Here is a 22,605-nt window from a genome sequence, read left to right on the forward strand (position 1 = left end):
TGCCCTAGGTCTGTAAAGATTGAGATGAAGAAAGAGGTTGCTCCTGTTTCACTGTCTAAATAGAAAGAGTCCAGCCGTTCCACAGATTGTAGCATCCGGGGCAAATTGCAGGTGGACTGGGAAGGTTTCCAGCCTTGCTGAGGGTGTGGGAGTGGCAGTAGAGGTGACACAGCTGCTAGGTCAGGTCTGGGCATCTAGCTTGCAGGGGGTTAGAGACTGGCCTCTCCAGGTCATGGCTGCAGCTCCACATTCAGCAAAGTCAGATGCCTGCTGGTCCCAGCGCCTCAGCACAGTTCTCCATTCTTCCCCTCTAAGGCCGTTAGGTCTGATAGATACAAAGGGATGGGCTGTGGCTCCTAAGAGCAGCCTGGAACTGATTATTCTCTGGAATGATGTCAGTCAACCCTGCATGGCTGGGAGGAAAGTGAGGTCTCTTGTCTTCTAACCTCAAAGCATAGAACTGAAGGCCATGTGCTCAAATCTGGTTCAAGGGATCCAGCTGTCAAGGTCCACAGACCAAGAGGGATGCATATGGGATGCTTTTGACTGACATCTAGCAAGCTTTTGTTTGGGTAGATTGGGATGAGATGTTTATGGGCTGAAATGTTGTATGAGTCTTAGCTCTTTATTAATACCAGCCAGCAAATAACCCCTCCTCCCTTTCCTGTCACTTTCTGTAACTGTCACTGACCCGCGTGGAGTGATTATCCTGAATTTTTCTACCCCAGTGACGGGTCTGGGTGTAACAGGTGATTGCTATGTGCTCTGTCACTCTTGCCTCAATGCTGCTTCTCCTCTCCTGCTGCAGCTTCAGGAAGAACAGAGCTAGAGAATGAAGGGAAAGGGACCTGGGAAGATTTCCTTTTCCTTCTTATTTATTTAGTTATATAGCAGGTTCTTATTAGTTATCTATTTTATACATATTGTGTATATATATCAATCCCAATCTCCCAATTCATCACACCACCACAGCCCCCCACTTTCTCCTTTTCCTTATGCTCGAGATGACATGATACAATAGCTGTCAGATTATTTTTCCCTTCTAATGCCTCATCTCATACCCTTCTAAGAATGAATGTTTCTAGTTAGCGAGATGACAAGTTTTTATATACGATTTTTTAGTTTATTTTTTAAAATTTACGAATCAGTGTTTTTTTTTTAATATATTCACAAAGTTGTACAACCATCACAAAGTTGTATAACAGAAAATTATCACAATCCTCAAAAGAAACCCTCTTCCCATTAGTCCCCTTTCTCCTCCCTTCCCAAGCCCCTGGCAACCACTAATCCACTTACTGTGTCTATTGATTTGCCTTTTCTGAAAATTTCATAAATATAGAATCACAATATATGACTTTTTGCTTCTGGCTCCCTTCACTTAACATGATATTTTCTGTTTTCATCTATGATACAGGCTACAGCCTGTATCAGGACTTCATTCCTTCCTATGGCTGAATAATATTCCAGTGTGTGAATATACCCCATTTGTTTATCCATTCATCAGTTGATGGAAATTTCACTTGTTTCCATTTTTTGGCTACCATGAATAATGCTGTTATAAATGTTCATATACAAGTTTATGTGGGCATATGTTTTCATTTCTCTTGGGTAATACTAAGGAGTAGAATTGTTGGGTCATATTGTACTCTATATTTAAATTCCTGAGGAACTAACTACCACATTGTTTTCCCCAGTGGCTGCCCCATTTTACATTCCCACTGACAATGGTACATAGTGAAGCAAGATAATAAATAAGTGCCAAGTAAGGCAAGTAAATTACTGAAAGTAGAAATGGACAATGTCATTAGTGTGTGAGATTAAAATGAAAAAAAAAATTCTACAGTTAGTGACTGCAAGGCGAGATGGGAGATGGTGTTGCTTAAAAGAAGAAATAAAAAACTGTTTTGATTCACTGATGTCAGTGAACAAAGTGAGATTTGTACACATAACAAACACTAAGCTAGGAAACTGCCTTCCATGTGAAAGAACAAGAAACTAGGAGAAGAAAGGATATCCTGAAATATTCAAGGAAGCTTTCCTTTTTCTGCCAACCTGAAAGATAACAATAGGGGATTTCGAGGAAGAGAGTTTTTAAATGTTTGTAGACTATTTTTGTTTCTGTCAAAATTCCTCAGGTGAACAAAGGAAATCAATATAAATGATAGAGGTCTCTGATACATTTAGGAAATGCAAAACAATGACAACAGTAAGAGCTGGACAGATCCTAACTGATACAGAAGTAGTGGAAAATTCCATTACCTTCTGAATATTTATCCCTGAGGCTACAGTAGAACATCTACTGCTAACATTCATTCAGTCAGTGCAGCGCTGAGTTAAAATGGTTTAATCAATCAAACACATTAGTCAAATTTTTAACCCCATACCCAGGAGAAGCAGTCTTTCACAGATGTTTTATACATATAGGATCACCTGGAAAAGAGACATGTTCTCAGCTAAGTATGGAGAAGACTTGATTAGAATTACTTACAAATATTTTGGGGCATTAGTCTTAGCTATTAGGATGTTCTGCATAAAACCCCCAGAAGTTAATAGGAATTAATACTGTAAATCAGATCTATGATCAGCCAGAATAGGATTAGGCCCCAATTAAGACCACAGGGATGATTTATGGGATGACACCTGAGATTCTGGCTCTCAACCTGCACATAAGGAACATACTAGAACTCTTTCTCATACTTTCAGAGCCCATGTTTGATCTGTCACACCCATAAATCTTTTACAAAATTTCATCGTATGTATACTTTTTTCTTTTCTCTTTCTGGCTGTGCCGTGCGGCTTGTGGGATCTTAGCTCCCCAACCAGGGATCGAACCTGTGCCCTGTGCAGTGAAAGCATGGAATCCTAACCACTGAACAGCCAGGGAATTCCCAAAATTTCATTATATTTTGACTTGCCATACATATTTGTTGAGATTGGGTTTCACTACATGTTGCAGAGTCCCAGAATACCAATGGCTTAAACAAGAAAAAATTTTATACCTTTCATGTAAAGTCCAGAGGTGCACAATGCAGGGTTGATATGGCAGCACTAATCCACGGTGACCCAGCCTTTGCCCGCTCACCAGGCTACTTCCATTGTGTGTGCCTGTATCTTCGTAGTACAACCATCACAGCTGTGTCCCAGGCAGTAGGAAGGAGGAAGAGACAAGCAGCGGCAGGTGTGCCCGAGCTTATTCGTAAGGAGGATTAGAGAAGCTGCCAGAGCAAACTTCCACTCCCATCTCATCTAAGAACATAATCACATGACCACACCAAACAGCAAGGAAGGCTGGGAAACCCAGTTTTAATGTCCAAAACCATTTGCCCAACAGAAAGAAAGTGTAGGCTTCCATTTTGGTAATTTATTTCAATTACCATGAAAGAAAGGGAGAACAAATACGGGGGACAGACCACAATACTTGCCACATTTTGCAAGTAAAGTACTAGTCTAGGTTGGGTATTGTAATTCTTCCTTTTAGTTTCCCTACGTTTACTTTTTTGAGTTTCAGTGTTGGCTTCGACTTCTACTGTAACTGGCTTGATCCCTGGGAGCTCCAGCCATGGAAATGAAAACTAGATAAGGGTGCACTTCATGGAGTAACAGTGAAAATATTTCCTCTCAGTATCACACTATTAACACTGAATGGTTATACTTATCTCTTGTGCCCTCTTCCTGTGATTATCGACTTTAGTATTTTAATTTTTAACAAATTATCAAATTTAACTACTCAGCAAATCATCTTTCCAGACTGATTCCTAAACATTGTTGTCTGTTTGCGTGACAGCCATCTCCACATCACTATGAACACTTTGGATGCTCTCTGAACCTTCTGAAGCACGGATGTCTCTTCTGTGACAAATGTCAGACGTGAGTAAATGAACTTTACCTCAATGGAGAGAGAGACACACTTTGGATAAATGATCAAAATTCATCAGTGGTTTGCCAACTTACAGATCATCAAAAGGAACTATCCTCTATGGCCAAAGAGGTGGGAATAGATAGTGTCCTTTAAAATCTGGGACTACAGGTAATAATAGGCATTGTGTATTTGAAAGTTGCTAAGAGAGTAGATCTTAAAAGTTTTTATTACAGGAAAAAAAAATTATAACTGTGTGCCAATGGATGTTAGCTAAACCTATTGTGGTGATCATTTTTCAATAAACACATACATCAAATCATTATGTTATATACCTGCAACTAATATAAACTTATACGTCAATTATTTCACAATTTAAAAAAGTAAAATAAAATGTGGGAATATAATTACAGAAAAAGTTGATAGTGAAACATCATAAACATTGAAAGAAAATCTTGCTTCAGGTGCCAATTAAAGTGGGCTACCAAGTTAAAGAAGAAAAAAATAGTCTATTTAAACTATATAAATATAAGAAAGATATTTTAGGAACAGAATTATCCCTCAAAATTATTCATCCAAATCTTTTTATTTTGTAGATGAGGTTACTGAGATGCAGGGAACTAAGCTGAAAACACTCCTGAAATTAATTATAAACCTCTTGAGGATATCATTTCTATTTTTGTCATTATTGAATAATAGTCATCTGTAAGCATAAGATTTTGTCAGATTCTCACAGGGATACAAATGATTAAAAATAATGTAAATCATTAATTAATGTAAAACCCTTAGTAATATAAATTTTGGAGCAAATTCCTAAACTTCTAAAAATGAGGGGAAAGAATTATTCATAAAAAGACATAGTTCAGAGGATGAGATTGACATTTAAGTATAATACTGTCCTTTTTGTGTATGTAAAAGAGCCAGTCAATATTTAAGTGTAATTATCTAACTACTAACATTTAAAAGAAAAAAAAGAAAGAAAAAGGAAAAAAAAAAAACATTGTTTTTTTTTCATCATTTACTTCCTACACTCTCATCTCTTCACAGTAGGCAAGATATAAATTTTTCTTGGTGAAATCTAATGAAGAAACCCACCAACCTGGCTGTCAGGGCTGAAGCCAGGGCCTCTATCAGCTAACAATTACAAGTTGTATTTAGTCCCATTAATTTGTAAATTAGCTTCTTCTTTTCAGTATATTCTTCCAAAAGAAGGTTTGGAAAATATTTTATCTGCTTCTATTGGTTAAGGAACATTTTCTTTCTTGCTTTGATTGCCTAATGAAGAAAACAATAACTATGATCACCTTAAACAAGACCACAGATAATCTAACCGTGAAGCTAAAATAATTGCTAACCTTCCATCATTTCTGCATCTTCCACAGAATGCCCTTCAGCCTGAGAAGTTCACTGAGAAAGTCAGTAACAATTCCTGTCATTGCTTTGTATCCCTGATCATTATGCTCAGAAAAGAGCTGACGTGACCAGTGCACTGAAGATGTTGTTCCTGGTTCTTTTAAAGGGCACCTCTGTCAATTTTGCTGCTGTGGACATCTACACTTCCTTAAGAGTCCTAAGTTAAAATTGAAGAATTTATGAAAAGTTGTTATTGAGGTGATATTAAGATATAGTAGCCTTTAATGTATTATCACATTCTTAACAAATGTTACTGGGATGGCAAAATTAGGCAAGAAACAATTAAAAAATGGGAACAGAAGGGATTTCATAAGATTTGTCCTTGGTTTGTCATTGTCTCTCTCCCTCTTTCTTTTTCTCCCTTCCCTTCTTTCTTCTTTCTTAGAAACTGGTTGTTGAAAACCTGTTACTGAATGATTTTGTAATGGCAGAACATGCTCTGGCAACATATCAAATGCTTGAAAAAATTAACTGGCAGCCAGCTGAATTCATTTAAAAGACAGCAACTGTTATGGAATAAACAATCAAAAGCGAACACTAGCTGGATTTTAAAGTAAAATTTCTTACTTAATTGAAGACTGGTATTAATTGAACTAATTCTTCAATGCATAAGGGCCATTTTCATACTGTCAAAGTATTGTTTATAGAATGAGTTATGTCTTCTTATGCACTCTCTGGAGGGATTGTAAAGAGCTTGTGACCGTTTTTGAACGGTTAAAATACTCAGTACATCATCACCAAGATGTCCTTCTAGGAAAGAATTTCATTTAAATCCAGTTAAAGTAGACTTTAATATTCATAAGAGGATAGAATTGTCATCAGAATAAATCTATCATGCAGATAGATAGATAGATTCTTGTGGCAAGAATTAAATAAAGCCCAGAAGCTTAACATTTTACTGGAATTTTTTCTTTCAAAAACTGGAAATAAAAATAATTTAATCTTTCAGTTCATGGAAATGAGCTTATACAACTTGCAGACCACAACGTAAGGTAGATTCACAGAAAAAGGGGAAATTTAAAGAATCATGAGGTTTGGGGGTTTTCATTTGTTTGTTTGTTTAATTCTATGCAAATAACTTTGAAAACCTGAATAATATAAAGAATATTTTGAAAAATATAACTTACCAAAACTTAACCAAAAGATTAGAAAAAAAAATCTAGGCAGATAGATTTCCAAAAAATAAATAAAGTAGTCCAAAAGTTGCTTTTGTTTCTTCAAACGTTTTCCTGGGAGAATTCTATAAAATCTTTAGAGAACATATAATTCCAATATTATTTAAATTGTTTCAAATCATAGAGAAGGAGGAAAGTCCCTAAGTGCATTTAATAAAGCAAGTAAAACATTTATACCAAAGGAATGACAAAGATCACAAACAAGGAAATCTATAAACCAATCTCATTTATTAATAAAGTTCAAAATCCAAAATAAAATATTAGCAAATAAAACTCAGTAGTTCCTGAGAGGAGACCAAGATGGCCGAGTAGAAAGATGTAGAACTCACCTACCCCCATGAATGTATCAATCATACATCTACCCGTGGAACAAAAACTAACCAGAGACTGGAAGAAAGATTCCTGTACAACCAGGGCTATAACAAAGGAACACATGGAATCGGGTAGAAAGGGAGGAGAAGGAATCAGGTTGTGAACTGTGCTCCTGGGAGGGGACTCAGAAGAAGAGGAACATCGCTTGGGTGGAGATTCTCCCTGGGGAGTGAGCAGTTCAAGCCACATACTGGGCACCACCGCCCTGGGGTCAGACACAGGTAAGACAAGTCCCTTTGCTTTGTTGGAGGGGCAGTGACTAACAGACGGGCTGAGGGAAGCCTGGACCCCACTCATGAGAAGCACGCACATGCTTGCTTATTCCTTTAACAGGGTAGGGGGGCGGATTGAAACTGCAGGTTTCCCGCAGCCTCTCTGGAGAATGTGCCTGCCTGAGCTAAGCATCTTCTCTGGCCCCGCCTGTTTCATGACACAGCTCTACAATATGACCAGGACAAGAGTGGCAGTGGCTGAGGGGAGAGCTAAGCTGTGAGGGATAAAGGCAACTCAGACCTGGAGTAGCATCTGAGCAGGGCAGGGGACAGTCACTACTGGTGCTTAAACAGGCAGCACATCAGAAGCCATCCACATCACTGAATGTGACCAGGGCAGCCACTGTCCATGTCCAGATCCATGCTGAGCACTTGCACCAGCCCCTCTTGCTCTAGCACTACTCCCCTCTGGGTTGAAGATGCTAATTCTGGGAGAGGGGAGAGCACACACTTAAAGGGAACAGAGTCAGCTCAAACCCAACAGTCAGGGCTTCTACTCCAGCAACTTGGGACCCACTCTCACCCTGGATAGGGTGCTGATGGCCATTGAGCAGAGGTGAAGCCTAGGCACAGCAATAAGACAAGAAAAATAAATAAAAGGCATCCAAATGGAAAAGGAAGAAGTAAAATTGGAAGGAAGTATATTGTATGATATAATACAATACATAGAAAACCCTAAAATCTCCACCCAAAACTACTAGGACTAATAAATGAATTCAGCAAAGTTTTGTGATATAAGATTAATACATAGAAATCTGTTGCATTTCTTTACACTAATAATAAAATATCAGAAAGAGAAAGCAAGAAAACAATCCTGTTTAAAATCACATCAAATAGAATAAAATACCTAGCAAAAATTTTACCCAAGGAGGTGAAAAATCAATATTCTGAAAATCATAAAGCACTGATGAAGGAAACTGAAGGTGATTTAAAAATGGAAAGATAGGGACTCCACTGGTGGTCCAATGGTAAAGAATCCACCCTCCAATGCAGAGGGTGCAGGTTCGGTCCCTGGTCGGGGAACTAAGATCCCACATGCCACGGAGGAACTAAGCCTGTGCTCTGCAGCTATTGAGCTCATGTGTCTCAATGAGAGATCCCCTGTGCTGCAAACTAAGATATCCTTTGTTCTTGGATTGGAAGAATTAGTATTGTTAAAATTCTGCCCAAAGGATCTACAGATTGATTGCAACCCCTATTAAATATGACATTTTTCACAGAACTAGAACAAATAACCCTAAAATGTATATGCAACCATAAAAGACCCCAAATTGCCAAGGCAATTTTGAGAAGAAAGAACAAAGCTGGAGGTATCATGCTCCCTGACTTCAGACTATACCACAAAGCTACAACAATTAAAACAGCATAATACTGGAACAGAAACAGACACATAGATTAATGCAACAGAATGGAGAACTCAGAAATACAGCCACACACTTATGGTTAATTAATATGTGGCAAAAGTGACAAGAATATACAATGGAGAAAAGATAGTCTCTTCAATAAGTGGTGCTGGGAAAACTGGACAGCTACATGTAAAATAATGAGATTAGAATATTTTCTCACATCATATACAAAAATAAACTCAAAATGTATTAAAGATCTAAATGTAGGACTGGAAACCATAAAACTCTTAGAAGAGAACAGAGGCAAAACAGTCTTTGACATAAATCATGGCAATACTTTTTTTGGTTGGAACCTCATTAAACTTAAAAGCTTTGAACAGCCAAGGAAACCATTGACAAAATGTAAAGACAACCTACTGAATGGGAGAAAATATTTGCAAATGATATGACCAATAAGAGGTTAATGTCCAAAATATATAAACAGCTCATATAACTCAATACCAAAAAACCCAAACAACTCAATTTATAAACAGACAGAAGACCTGAATAGAAATTTTTCCAAAGAAGATGTACTGATGACCAACAAGCACATGAAAAATGCTCAATATCACTAATGATCAGAGAACTGCAAATCAAAACCACAATGAGATATCACTTCACACCTGCCAGAATGTGTGAATGTCTACAAATAACAAATGTTGGCAAGGATGTGGAGAAAAGGGAACACTTGTACGCTGTGGGTGGGAATGTAAATTAGTGCAGCCACTATGGAAAACAGTAAGGTGGTTCCACAAAACACTAAAAATAGAACTACCAGCAATTTCACTTCTGGGGATATATCTGAAGAAAATGAAACCAGTAATTCTAAAATATACATGCACTCCAATGTTCTTAGCAGCATTATGTACAATAACCAAGATATGGAAGCAACCTAAGTGTCCATTAGCAGATGAATAAAGATATGCTCTCTTTATATATACAATGAAATATTACTCAGCCATAAAAATGAATGAAATAATGCCATTTGCAACAACATGGATGGATCTAGAGGGTAGAATGCTTAGTAAAACAAGTCAGGCAAAGAAAGACAAATACTCTGTATTATCACTTATATGTGGAATCTTAAAAATAAAACAAATGAATGTATATAACAAAACAGAAACAGACTTACAGATGTAGAGAACAAACCAGTGGTTACCAGTGGGGAGAGGGAAGGGAGGAGGGTCAAGATTGGGGTATAGTATTAAGATATACAAAGTACTATGTATAAAATAAATAAGCAACAAGGAAAAATTGGGCAGCACAGGGAAATATACCCATTATTTTCTGATAACTTTAGAGTGTAATCTATATAAATATTGAATCACTATGTTGTATACTTGAAACTAATATAATATTGTAAATCAACTATTCTTCAATAAAAGAAAACCTCGGTAGTTCCTTAAAAAATAGTAGATCATTACCAAGTGGCTTTATTCTAGAAATGTAAGTTAAGTTAATATTATTACCTGTATCGTCATATTATATAACCAAGAAGAAAATGCATATGACCATCATCAGCAATGCTAAAACAAAAACAAAAACAAAACACTGAGCCAGCATGTTTTATGGGAACAATCAAGAAATATTCTGTTGATATCCAGAAAACATTAAACAATGTCTACTGTCACATTTCAATTTAAATTGGATTAAGATATTAACAAATGCATTTAGGAAAAGAAAAAGAAATTAGAGTTCCAGAAGTTAACTGGAAAAGTTAAAATTATCATAACTGAAAATATTATTTCATTCTTAAAAACTGCAAGATAATTAAACTAAAATTACTTCAAACAATAAAGAAATTTATTAATATAATGATGTACAAATTTAATAATGGTAAGTCAATGGGCTTTATGCATATGGCAATAGGACATAGAAGAACAAATTCCATTTGTAGTATCAATAAATATAATAAATAAGGAAACATTTAAAACTAATATGAAAAACCTATACGAGAAAACAGTTTTGAACACTTCTGAAGGCACAAAATAATACTTGAAGAAATGAGAAAATGTACCTTGTTCTTTGATAGGCACATTCATTGTGTAAACGTCAATTCTCTCTAAGTCAATTTATTAATTTAGCATGATCCCAATAAAAATGCCAACTGTCGTTGATTTTGTTATTGTTCTTTGTTTGTTTGTTTGTTTTTTGTGTTTTTTTTTGCGGTACGCGGGCCTCTCACTCTTGTGGCCTCTCCCGTTGCGGAGCACAGGCTCTGGACGCACAGGCTCAGCAGCCATGGCTCACGGGCCCAGCCGCTCCGCGGCATGTGGGATCTTCCTGGACCGGGGCAGGAACCTGCGTCCCCCGCATCAGCAGGCGGACTCTCAACAACTGCGCCACCAGGGAAGCCTTGTTCTTTTTTGTTTTTAGATCGAGGGATTATATCTAGTAGAGGTGATTCTCAAGTTCATTTTGAAAAATGAACATACCTCATGCATATATCCTGATAACTCTGAATGAATCAATGTTTTAAATGTAAAAAATAAAACAATAAAAATATAATATAAAAATACAAGTAAACTCCTATAAAGGAGGAAGTTTTTAAAATTATAGACTCAAATCTATAAGCCATAAAACAAAAGACTGTAAAATTCAACTACATTAAAAAAACTAATGCATGGGGTAAAAATATTATAAGCAAATTAAAAAGACAAGTGAAAAAGTGGGAAAATTATCTGTGACTCATATCACAAAGGAAAGACTCACCTTCCTCATATAAAGCTGTCTTTGAAATAAATAAGAAAATGTCTACTAAACAAATAGGGAAAAAATAATAAAAGGATATGAATAGATAGTAAAGCAAAGGCAATATAAACAACTCTAGATTTGTAAAAAGCTGTTCATCTGTACTCATAATAAAGAAATACTGATTCAAACATTAACATACTTGTGGTCTCAAAACATGGCCCCAGAATTATTTGGCATTCCTCCCATCATGTGGTGTCACTTTCCCTTATATCTGGGGTCTGTAATGTTCTGACAAACAGAATACAGCAGAGGTGTTTCAGTGCTGGTTTCTGGGCCAGAGCTTCTAGACACTGGACGTACTGTCTCTTTCTCTTAGAACACAATCACCATACTGTGAGGAAGCACAAGCCTCCAGTAGAGATGCCCATGTGGACAGGAACCAACAGCCAGTACCAGCTTGCCAGCCATGAGAGTATGCCATCTTGGAAGGAGACCCTCCAGCTTCAGTTGAGCAGTCCTAGCTAACACTGCGTGGAGCAGAGATGAGATGTCCTCACGATGTTCTGCTGAAATTGAAGATTTGTGAGTAAATTAAATGATTATCTTGTTTTAAGCCATTAAGGGCTGACTTAGCATGGTTTTTGAAATATAGCCAATAGGTAACAAGAGCAGCCACGATTATTCTTTTTCACCTCTTTTAGAAGGGCAAATATCCAGAAACTTGACCACACAGGGCTACGTGGAAATAGTTACTCGTACACATTCCTAGGAGATAAGAACATGGATTGAGGCAGCTGTGGAAGCAATTCTTTTCCTGTTTTGTTCTTTTTTACTCTTTTGATTTTGGAATCATATGAATATAATATCTTTTCCACAAGTCTAATTTGAAAAGAAAAAAAGTTTAAAGTATACGCAAGTTACTTTATTATGTAGGAAATTTATACTTAATATGTGTATTAAACTATATAGTTTATAAGAAAGACAATTTCACAAATATTGTCTCATTTTATCAATCATAGCAATTCTGTGACGAATACATAAGTAGGGTGATTATTATCCTACAATAATCTAATTACAATTGCAGAAACCAAAACTCTAGTTCTTACTCATCAAGTAAATGGCATGGCCAGAATTTAAATTGAGCTGTCCTTGCAAAAGGCAGCTTGGTTTACTGGAAAGCAAACTAGAAATTAGAAGACCCAGGTCCTACTTTTAATTTTGTCTTTGATTCCTTGAATATTTTTGAATGAGTTGCTTAACTTATCTTGCATTGTCTCAGGATTTGGATATACTATGTTCATTACTTCCACCACAAGCCAGAAATAAAAGGCTTTTCTATAAAGATATCAATGTCCACTCCATTCAGGCATTTAGGTGTCTCCAGTGAGATGACTGACTCTTGTCCAGTCATCTCAGAGCTAACTGACAAGTCCCACCCACATACCCAGGCCTCTCAATCAGCTTTCTGTTGCCTCATTCTTAAAAATGACCATTGAAAAAACTGGAAAAAAAAGTAAATAACAGGGAATAGAAAAAAAAATTTTTTTAACTCCCATTGATATCTTTAGAAAGTTTCACCAAAATTTTCCATCAGTTGTTATGATGAAGGAAAGAAAGAATGAGAGAGAGGCAGGAAGGAAGGAAGGAAGGAAGGAAGGAAGGAAGGAAGGAAGGAAGGATGGAAGGAAGGAAAGAAGAAAGGAAGGAAAGAATATACTAAGTAACAATCAGAAAACAGAAAGACCTCTTTGACATTCTTTCCACCCACACAAAAATCAGTAGAAATTTAAATTGCAAAAATATTCTAGAAAGTAATACAAAAGGATTAAGAGTTGTAAGATAGAGGGGAAAAATTCAGAGTTATGGAATATCAATATATTAGATCCAACATATAACTATGAAATTCCAGAAAGAGAGGATAGTAAAATTGAAAGGAGGAATTATCCAAGAACTAGAGTAGCAGTTCTCAAGGTGTGATCCAAGGACCTCTCAAGTCCTCTCTTCTTCTTAGTAACCAAAACAACATAACTCAACAGATAGAGAAGGATGTCAATAGATAATATGAAAAACTGGAAAATCTAGAACTAGCTGTGTGAGGCTTTTATCTAGAGATAATAACCATTTAAAGACATAACTACTACAAGAAACAGGTAAACAAAGAGATTGTCTGTGGGGATAGGAATGGGGACAGAATAAATTAGTTAAGGATCCTTTCTTTTAAATATCAGTATTTACGTATCTAACTATTATAGATAGCTCAGTTAATAGAGGGTTCACTATCATGAAGGAATTTCCCACAGTTTCACATTAGGAGGCTGAGAGTTGGTCCTTCCTGAGGTTTGGAGGTGAGAATTATTGACACTAGTCTGCAGGTGGGTCCTCCTGTTGACTTCATGTACTCCCTTCCATGTAACTGTGAAATTTTGTGTGTGTTTGAGGAACATTGTGTTGTGCTATCTTTCTCAGTCTTAAACTGCGAAGTAAATTAAATCCCCACTAAATGTTCTAGCTCTTCTATCTTCCTTTCCTTGTTCCCCCTCCAATTCCTTGTTGGGTTGTCCCTTTATAATTCCTTATTACAAACTTGAAACTAATGAGCTGGAGTTTTTGTTAAAGAGTCTTATGTTCTTTTAAAGAAAAGCAATTGGGCAATTTATATTGAAGCAAATTCTTAGAATCTCTTACCCTAGTTTTTAGTGGAATATTTGGGGAAATCCAGGGACATCTCTGGAACAGCAAAGCTCTTTAGATTGGATCCTGTCTCCTGAAAGGGGACATTAAGTGATGACCTTGAGTAATGGACACTCTGGAATGGAATGATGGAAATGGAGTAGAGACACCTAAGAGCCTTGTGCCCCTGTACAGACACATGGGTCTACTGTTTCCTGGAACTATGGAAGTCAGCCATTAGCTTGATATATTTCAAATGCCACTCAAGGGGGGAAAAAAGACATAAATACATCTTGCAGCATAGTAGTTGCAGTGTGACCAACCATCCTGGTTTGCCTGGGGTTATCCCAGTTTTAGCACTGAAAGTCCTGCATCCCAGGAAACCCCTCAGTCCCAGAAACACTGGGACAGTGGTTGTCTTATGGTTGTATGCCTAGTGTGAAGTCAACTGCCTAGAATAAAATCCCATCTCCACCACTTATTAGCTGTGTGACTTTGTTGAAATTATTATTTTTTTTCCACATCTTTATTGGAGTATAAATGCTTTACAATGTTGTGTTAGTTTTTGCTGTACAACAAAGTGAATCAGCTATATGTATACATATATCCCCATATCCCCTCCCTCTTGAGCCTCCCTCCTACCCTCCTTATCCCATCCCTCTAGGTCATCACAAAGCACCGAGCTGATCTCCCTGTGCTATGCAGCAGCTTCCCACTAGCCATCCATTTTACATTTGGTAGTGTATATACGTCAATGCTACTCTCTCACTTCATCCCAGCTTCCCCTTCCCCCCCCGTGCCCTCAAGTCTGTTCTCTACGTCTTCATCTTTATTCCTGCCCCGCCACTAGGTTCATCAGTACCGCTTTTTAAAATTCCGTATATATGCGTTAGCATACGGTATTTGTTTTTCTCTTTCAGAGTTACTTCACTCTGTATGACAGATTCTATATCCATCCACCTCACTACAAATAACTCAATTTCATTCCTTTTTTTAAAAAATTTCATTCTTTTTTATGGCTGAGTAATATTTCCATTATATATATGTAGCACATCTTTATCCATTCACCTGCCAATGGACATTTAGGTTGTTTCCATGTCCTGGCTATTGTAAATAGTGCTGCAATGAACATTGTGGTATATGTCTCTTTTTGAATTATGGTTTTCTCAGGGTATATGCCCAGTAGTGGGATTGCTGGGTCACGTGGTAGCTCTATTTTTAGTTTTTTTTAAGGAAGCTCCATACGGTTCTCCATAGTGGCTGTATCAATTTACATTCCCACCAACAGTGCAAGATGGTTCCCTTTTCTCCACACCCTCTCCAGCATTTATTGTTTGTAGATTTTTTTGATGCTGTCCATTCTGACGGGTGTGAGGTGATACCTCATATGTGTTGAAATTATTTAATCTCACTTTTTCTCAATTGCTTTAATGAAAGTGGGGATAAACTAGTACGTATGTGGTGGGGTTGTGATAATAAATGACTGAATACGTGTAAAGTCAAAGTAGTGCCTAGTAGGTAGCAAGCAATCAATAAATATTACCTAACAAAACCAATAGTAGTGCTACTATTTTCAAGTAGAAAGATGATTTATTGCACAGCAAAGTAAATAGAGTTGTGTACATAATATCATTTTGGTTTGGAGATTAATGAGGTCAAATAGCGCCAACCAATGGATATTTGGGGATGTCAGTTAGCTGAATCAAATTCAAGTATTTATTTGGTTAATCCTATAAACTCTGCAGAAATAGCTGTCAGGCAAGGCAGCACCTCATATTCATCTGAGCTGTAGACAAAGCTTCAAACAATAGGTGATATTAAAACAACCCAATAATCAAAGCTACTTTCATACTTAAGATGTGAGATCATGTTCATCTTGCATCAAATATTTACTGTTGAAATCGAAATGGACATCAGGTATTTACTGTTGAAAGCAGAGGTAGTAGAATAGGGAATGTAGTGAAGCAGGGCCATGTGTAATTGAGCTTGAATTGTTCTAGTATTTTTTTTGGAAGGCAGCTATGCTCACCACTATACCACCAAAGCTATTTTTTTTATATTAAGTAAATTCTGAGTCTTTCTGAAATGGATGGTTGTAAAAAATGTACAGTAGACATAGGCTTTTTTCTTTTCTTTTCTTTTTTTTGTTATTCAACATCTTCTTTTTTGTTAATCCCCCATCATGTGAGCATTGGTCCCACTCTGGAACCAAAAAGGCCAAATTCTGCTTCCTCCTTCCCTATTGCAGGTATAACAGTAGTTTTCAAACCTTTGTGTGTGTCAGGATCACATGGAAAGCTTTTTAAAACATGGATTGCTGGGCCCTATACCTTGGAGGGATTGAGAACCTACATTTCTAAAAAGTGACCAGGTGATATTGATACCGCTGGTGAGGGATCACACTTTAAGGACTAATGAGTTAGTACAGGAGCACAGGACTTATGTCAAACAAAGAGATGCATCTGTCTGGGACTTGAGACAATAATGCAAACACTAGGATGGCTGAGAAATTATCTGTAAATAGAGCAGGCATATCAGGAATCCAGCTCTGTCAACAAAAATGTTCAACAGCAGGTTTCAAATCAGGTTTTTATATGTGTCCTTTGACACAGCCTAATATGTAGGGCATAAAGATGCTAGGAGTCTGTCCTTTGTAGTTAACAGTGCGGTCAGGGAAAAGGGGTGAGAGATGTGGTAGCAGGGAAAAACTCAGATGAGGGAGGAAGATGCTGCTGTGAGCAGCAAGCAGCTCAGAACAGTGATGAGTAAGTTGCTGAAGGCACTGCTAAGAGACTGGCCTGATCACGTGACCCCACCCCCAAACTTAGTTCCTACCTTGTGACTCACTACGTGACACAGGGTGAGCCATCTGACTTTCAGTTCCTACCCTACTAGGAGGAGTAATAAAGCAGACAGAGATTTTATTGTAATAAATAAATTAGATTAAAGGAATTTGTCTGCAGTATAAAACAGAGCATTCTTGTGGAAAGGGCAACAAGAGTGACATTTTTAACATTAATAAAAGGTTCTTCTTGCATCAGTATTTCTACTGAATTTAAGATCCCCTTTCTAAATATCACTCTTTATTTCATCTTGTTTTAGCCACAGTACTGATTTGTTAATTTGTTAATTATTTTTTCTTAAAAATTCTTATAACTCAAGAGATTCAAAGTTCTTTCTAAAATCCAAACTATAAAAGTAGATACTTCGATGTTAATTTAGTCTTCTTATGTATCTATAGGAAGTCTACTCTATATATTACATTAATTTGATTCATAATTAAAATTATATCCACAAAGAAAATTCCAAGCCCAGATAGCTTCATTGATGAAGTCTATCAAATATTTAAGAAAGAAGAACTACCAATTTTGCACAAACTCTTTCAGAAAATGGAAAAGAGAATATTTTTTCTCATAGAAAATTTTTTTATTGAAGCATAGTTGATGTATAATGTTGTATGTTACAGGTGTACAACATAGTGATTTACAATTTTTAAAGGTTATACTCCATTTATAGTTATTATAAAATATTGGCTGTATTCCCTGTGTTGTACACTATATCCTTGTAATTTAATTATTTTAGACATAATAGTTTATACCTATTAATCCTCTACCCCTATCTTGCCCCTCCCCCTTTTCCTCTCTCCACTGGTAACAACTAGTTTGTCCTCTATATCTGTGAGTCTGTTTCTTTTCTGTTATATACACTAGCTTGTTTTATTTTTTTTTAGATTCCACCTGTAAGTGATATCATACAGTATTTGTCTTTTTCTGTCTGACTTATTTCATTAAGCATAATACCCTCCAAATCCATCCATGTTGTTGCAAATGGCAAAGTTTACTTTTTTTTATGGCTAAGTAGTGTATATATATATATATATATATATATATATATATATATATATATACCCCACATCTTCTTTATCCATTCATCCATTGATGGACACTTAGGTTGCTTCCATATCTTGGCAATGGTAAATAATGCTTCTATGAACTCTGGGGTGCCTGTGTCTTTTCAAATTAGTGTTTTTGACTTTTTTCACATACATAACCAGGAGTGGAATTGCTGGGTCATATGGTAGTTCTATTTTTAGGTTTGTGAGGAACCTCCATACTGTTTTCCACAACGGCTGCACCAATTTACATTCCCACCAACAGTGTACAAGGATTCCCGTTTCTCTACACTACAACTTCACCAACATTTGTTATTTGTGTTCTTTTTGGTGATAGTCATTCTGACAGGTGTGAGATGATATTGCATTGTGGTTTTTGATTTTCATTTCCCTGATGATTAGCAATGTTGAGCATCATTTTATGTGCTATATCTTTTAAAAAGAGTGGATATCATCTAGGGAAGATCAAAAGAAGTACAAGCACGGTGTATGGAGTCCTGTCTCCTTTGACCTTCACAGTCTTTCATAGCACACGATTCCTTCAAACACACAATCTTTGATACTCATACAGCTAAAATGTATTGATACTAAAATATGAACCCTGACTATAGGTAGATTGTATTCATTTAATACTCACAAAATCCCTCTAAAGCTATTACTATGATTATTCCAATTTCACAAATGAGAAAACTGTAAGTGAATTTAAGTAACTTGGTCAAGGTCACACAAAAGCTAAATTTTGTAATCAATTTTCAAACTCTCATTTGATTTCTTCTGAGAGATAGAAGGTAAAAATAATAATCTGAGAAGCTTTGCATGTGTATCTTCTTGGTAGTCAGAGTGTTGCATAGCTTCGTACCTGGCCCTAAGTGATGCTCCTCTCCAGATATTAGCTAAAACATTAAAAAGACTTCCTTTTTCCATAGAACTAGAAAGGATCTTAAAAAAATTGTTTTCTAACTGTTCGCCTCTAAGAAGTGTATTAGTGCACACCCATTTGATATTGCCATCAAATCTTAAATCTCCTGGTTGGAATTCAAAGTAATCACATTGTTTTGATATTTCTAAAACAGTGAGAAAGCAGTGAGGTAAAGCAGCATCCTCTGCCTGGCTCCCGGGTCTAGATGCTCCTTTTCTCCTTGTGCATTCTTACATGACCATTTTCTTTCCCATATTTCCACACTCAGCCCACACCCAGCCTCCTCTGCTTCAGACCTACTTTGTAACCTTGCTGTCACATAAACACACTTAAAGAAAGTTTACTTTTTTCAATCCATTCTACATATTTCAGCAGTGTCCCTTCTGCATCATGCTAATTTGGCCATGTTATGCTTCTCCCTGGAAATCTCCCCCAGCAACTTATTGCTTAAAGAATAAAGTTGAAACTCCTTAACATGGCATGACACTGATACATTAATCTATCAAATGAGAAGTATTTACAATGATTGTTCCATATCTTAGTTTTCCTTAAAACATTCCTATGAGGAAGATAGATGTCAAATATTCTCCCTAATTGTAAATTAAAGAAACAGAGGTGAATTACTTTCCAAAGCTATCCAGGAATTAGATGATGAAACCAATGACAAATTATATTTCTTAGTCCTCTGTTTTCCCTTGAGAACAGTGATTTTAGTCTTTTTCTTATATCGCTTTGGCACACACAATAAATAACTCCCATGTTCCATACATTCCCATGTGCATACTCATGACATGTCCAATTGGTGGCTCTCTATCGAGTATCCCTTTTCTACCACTTGTGAAAACCTATCAGCGCATGCTGGTGAGAGGCAGTGTGGGATCAAGGTTAAGAATCAAACTTTATAGCTCCATAGCTCTGGGTTTCAGCCTAGGCTCTGACCTTTATGACTGTTAAGACTCTGGGGCAAATTGTTTAACCTCTTCAAGGCACCATTTTCTTATCTGTAAAATGGGTGTGAATAAAACATAGATCTTAGCGATTTAGTGAGAATAGAATGAGATATTTATAAGTTCTTAGCACTTTTTTTTTTTTTTTTTTTTTTTTTTGCGGTACGCGGGCCTCTCACTCTTGTGGCCTCTCCCGTTGCAGAGCGCAGGCTCCGGACGCGCAGGCTCAGCGGCCATGGCTCACGGGCCCAGCCGCTCCGCGGCATGTGGGATCTTCCCGGACCGGGGCACGAACCCGTGTCCCCTGCATCTGCAGGTGGACTCTCAACCACTGCACCACCAGGGAAGCCCTGTTGTCATTTATTTTGAAATTTCTTGTCTGAGGGTTTGAACTCTATTTTAATAATAACTTCCTTGCAACACAGCCTCCTAATGGATTATGACAAAGCAGTGTGTAATAATATTGCTTTCTAGATAATGCATCTTTAAAGGAGTTAAGTAGTTGGGGGAACTCTGTGAGTTTCCTCATGCAGTCAGGTCTCCTCCAGACTCAGGTGTGCCTGGAAAAGAGGTGCAGAGCACAGCAAGCATGTGGTGTGGCCCCTCTGCTAAGGAGCCCCCAAATTGTTAACAGCAGAAATGAGGAGTAGACTGCAGTCAGTGGTTTCTTTTCAATAAGGCTTTTGGAAAGAACAGTCTCTTTTATTAGGGGTTAATAAACACCATACAAGTATTTAAGACAGTCTTGTATTTTTTACATAATTATTGAAATATTGCTGATTCTAGAATTAACGAGAGCAATACTCAAGGGTGTTAAAAGTCAAATCTTTGACTTCATCTCGAGCTGGGTTCATGTCTCCACTCCTTTACTTACTGGGCAGAAATCCTGAAGTTACTTGACTTCTCTGGGTCTCTTTCCATAGTTGTATGATGGGAAAAATAATAAAACCTACCTCATAGGTAGATGGTTTGAAGACTAAATGAGACCTTAGGTGTAAAATGTTTAGTACAGTTCCTGGCACATCCTCAGGACTCAAACGATAATAACCCTTATTATTTTCTCATTTGAAATCACTTCTCTGGTCTCCTATTTGACCCCATTTTGAAATACTGTTATTTTTATCCATGGTTATTCTTCTCAGTACCACCCTCACTTTTCCCGATCTCTTGTGTTCAGCGAAATTGTGTCTTCAGCAAAGAAACCTCAAGTGTGGGCTGAAATGTAGTTGGAAGGTTGACAGAGGACCTAGTGTTTGGATTTCTTGGAGGCCTTAACTGGGACGACGTTGGTCAGGACATGTAGCATCGCTATTCATCTTGCTCAGAGGGGATCTGACCAAATGAAGGGACCATGGAGTCCAGGAAAGGAGAGCAAAGAGGTGCTGGACATCACCACAGACTTGAGGAAACCTCAGCATATGCATGACCGAGATGACCTCTATGCTGAGCAGATGGAATGAGAAACGAGGCACAAACTGAAAACAGCCTTTAAAAATTTCATTGAGAAAGTAGAGGCTCTAACTAAGGAGGAACTGGACTTTGAAGTGCCTTTTGGGGACTTGGGATTTAACAGAGCTCCTATTGGAGTACCTGCCTCCTTCAGCCTACTAGTATTGTGCTGGTAAATGCTACAGAATGGCCACATTTTGTGGTGACATTGGATGAAGTGGAGCTGATTCACTTGGAGCGAGTCCAGTTTCACCAGAAGAACTTTGACACAGTAATCGTCTACAAGGACTACAGCAAGAAAGTGACAACCATCAATGCCATTCATGTTGCCTCTCTTGACCCCATCAAGGAATGGTTGAATTCTTGTGACCTGAAGTACACAGAAGGAGTACAGCCCCTCAACTGGATTACAATTATGAAGACCAATGTTGATGACCCCGAGGGCTTCTTCAAACAAGGTGGCTGGTCTTTCCTGGAACCTGAGGATGAGGGGAGTGATACTGAGGAAGGGGATTCTGAGTCTTAAATCAAAGATGAGACTTTTAATCCTTCAGAGGATGACTATGAAAAAGAGGAGGAGAACAGTGAGGAAGATTATTCATCAGAAGCTGAAGAATCAGATTATTCCAAGGAATCACTGGGCAGTGAAGAAGAGAGTGGACAGGATTGGGGTGAACTGGAGGAAGAAGCCCAAAAAGCTGACTGTGAAAGTCGCTATGAGGAAGAGGAACAGAGTCGCAGTATCAGCTGGAAGAGGAAGGCATCTGTGCACGGGTCAGGCCGACGCTCTAACCGAGGTTCCAGACATGGCTCTGTGCCTCCCAAGAAAAAGAGGAAGTAACTTCGGAACTTTGACCCTCAGTTGCATTCTTCCTTCAGCCAATCCCTGGAAATTTTACATGACATAGAAAATTAAAAAAAAAAAAAAAAGAAAAGAAAAGAAAATGGAGGCAGGTCCTCCATTCAGAGTTCTCATTAAGTCATCAGGAGCAGAGAAGCTGGCTGTGTTCTGAGAACCTTCCAATTTGTGCAGGAGAAAGCTTCTCTGAGAAAGTGTTGCTTGAGCCTTCCTGTCGTGCGTGGGAATGTCAACAGGCTGTTGGGTACAACTCTAAGCCCAATTACAGTTTAGCATTTATAAATTACCATCAACCCACATGATTTATCTCAACCTTTGTACCAGTATGGTTTTAGTAATAACATTACATGTTTTTAGGTGAGATAAATGGTAAGAGTAAATTCCTCCTTGAAATTAAAAAACATATGTTAGAAAGATTAGCAGTGCCAAGCAGTTTATAATGTATCTTGTTCCTAAGGGAAAATCCTATGGACATTTTTACAGCCAATTACAATGAATCCAAAGTAGCATGAAGAATTGCCTCACTCTTCCCTTTTCCTAAATTCATTACATGAAATGCTGTCCTCATTTTTGATAGAACTGAGTGACCGCCTTGTGTTCAGCTTGTCTAACAAAGCAATTGCAGACCTAACAGTTCCTGGAAGAATCCAGCCAACTGCTAGAAAACTCAGTAATGTTGTAGAATACTGGTCACAAAACGTG

The 22,605-nt window shown here is 37.5% G+C and overlaps 1 pseudogene; it reads left to right on the forward strand.

Annotated features, from left to right (window-relative positions):
• Positions 1-232: 232 nt before the first annotated feature.
• Positions 233-21,885, forward strand: LOC136136879 (FACT complex subunit SPT16 pseudogene; annotated as a pseudogene).
• Positions 21,886-22,605: the final 720 nt, after the last annotated feature.

Source organism: Phocoena phocoena, chromosome 17 (assembly GCF_963924675.1).
Source record: "Phocoena phocoena chromosome 17, mPhoPho1.1, whole genome shotgun sequence".
Taxonomy (NCBI): domain Eukaryota; kingdom Metazoa; phylum Chordata; class Mammalia; order Artiodactyla; family Phocoenidae; genus Phocoena; species Phocoena phocoena.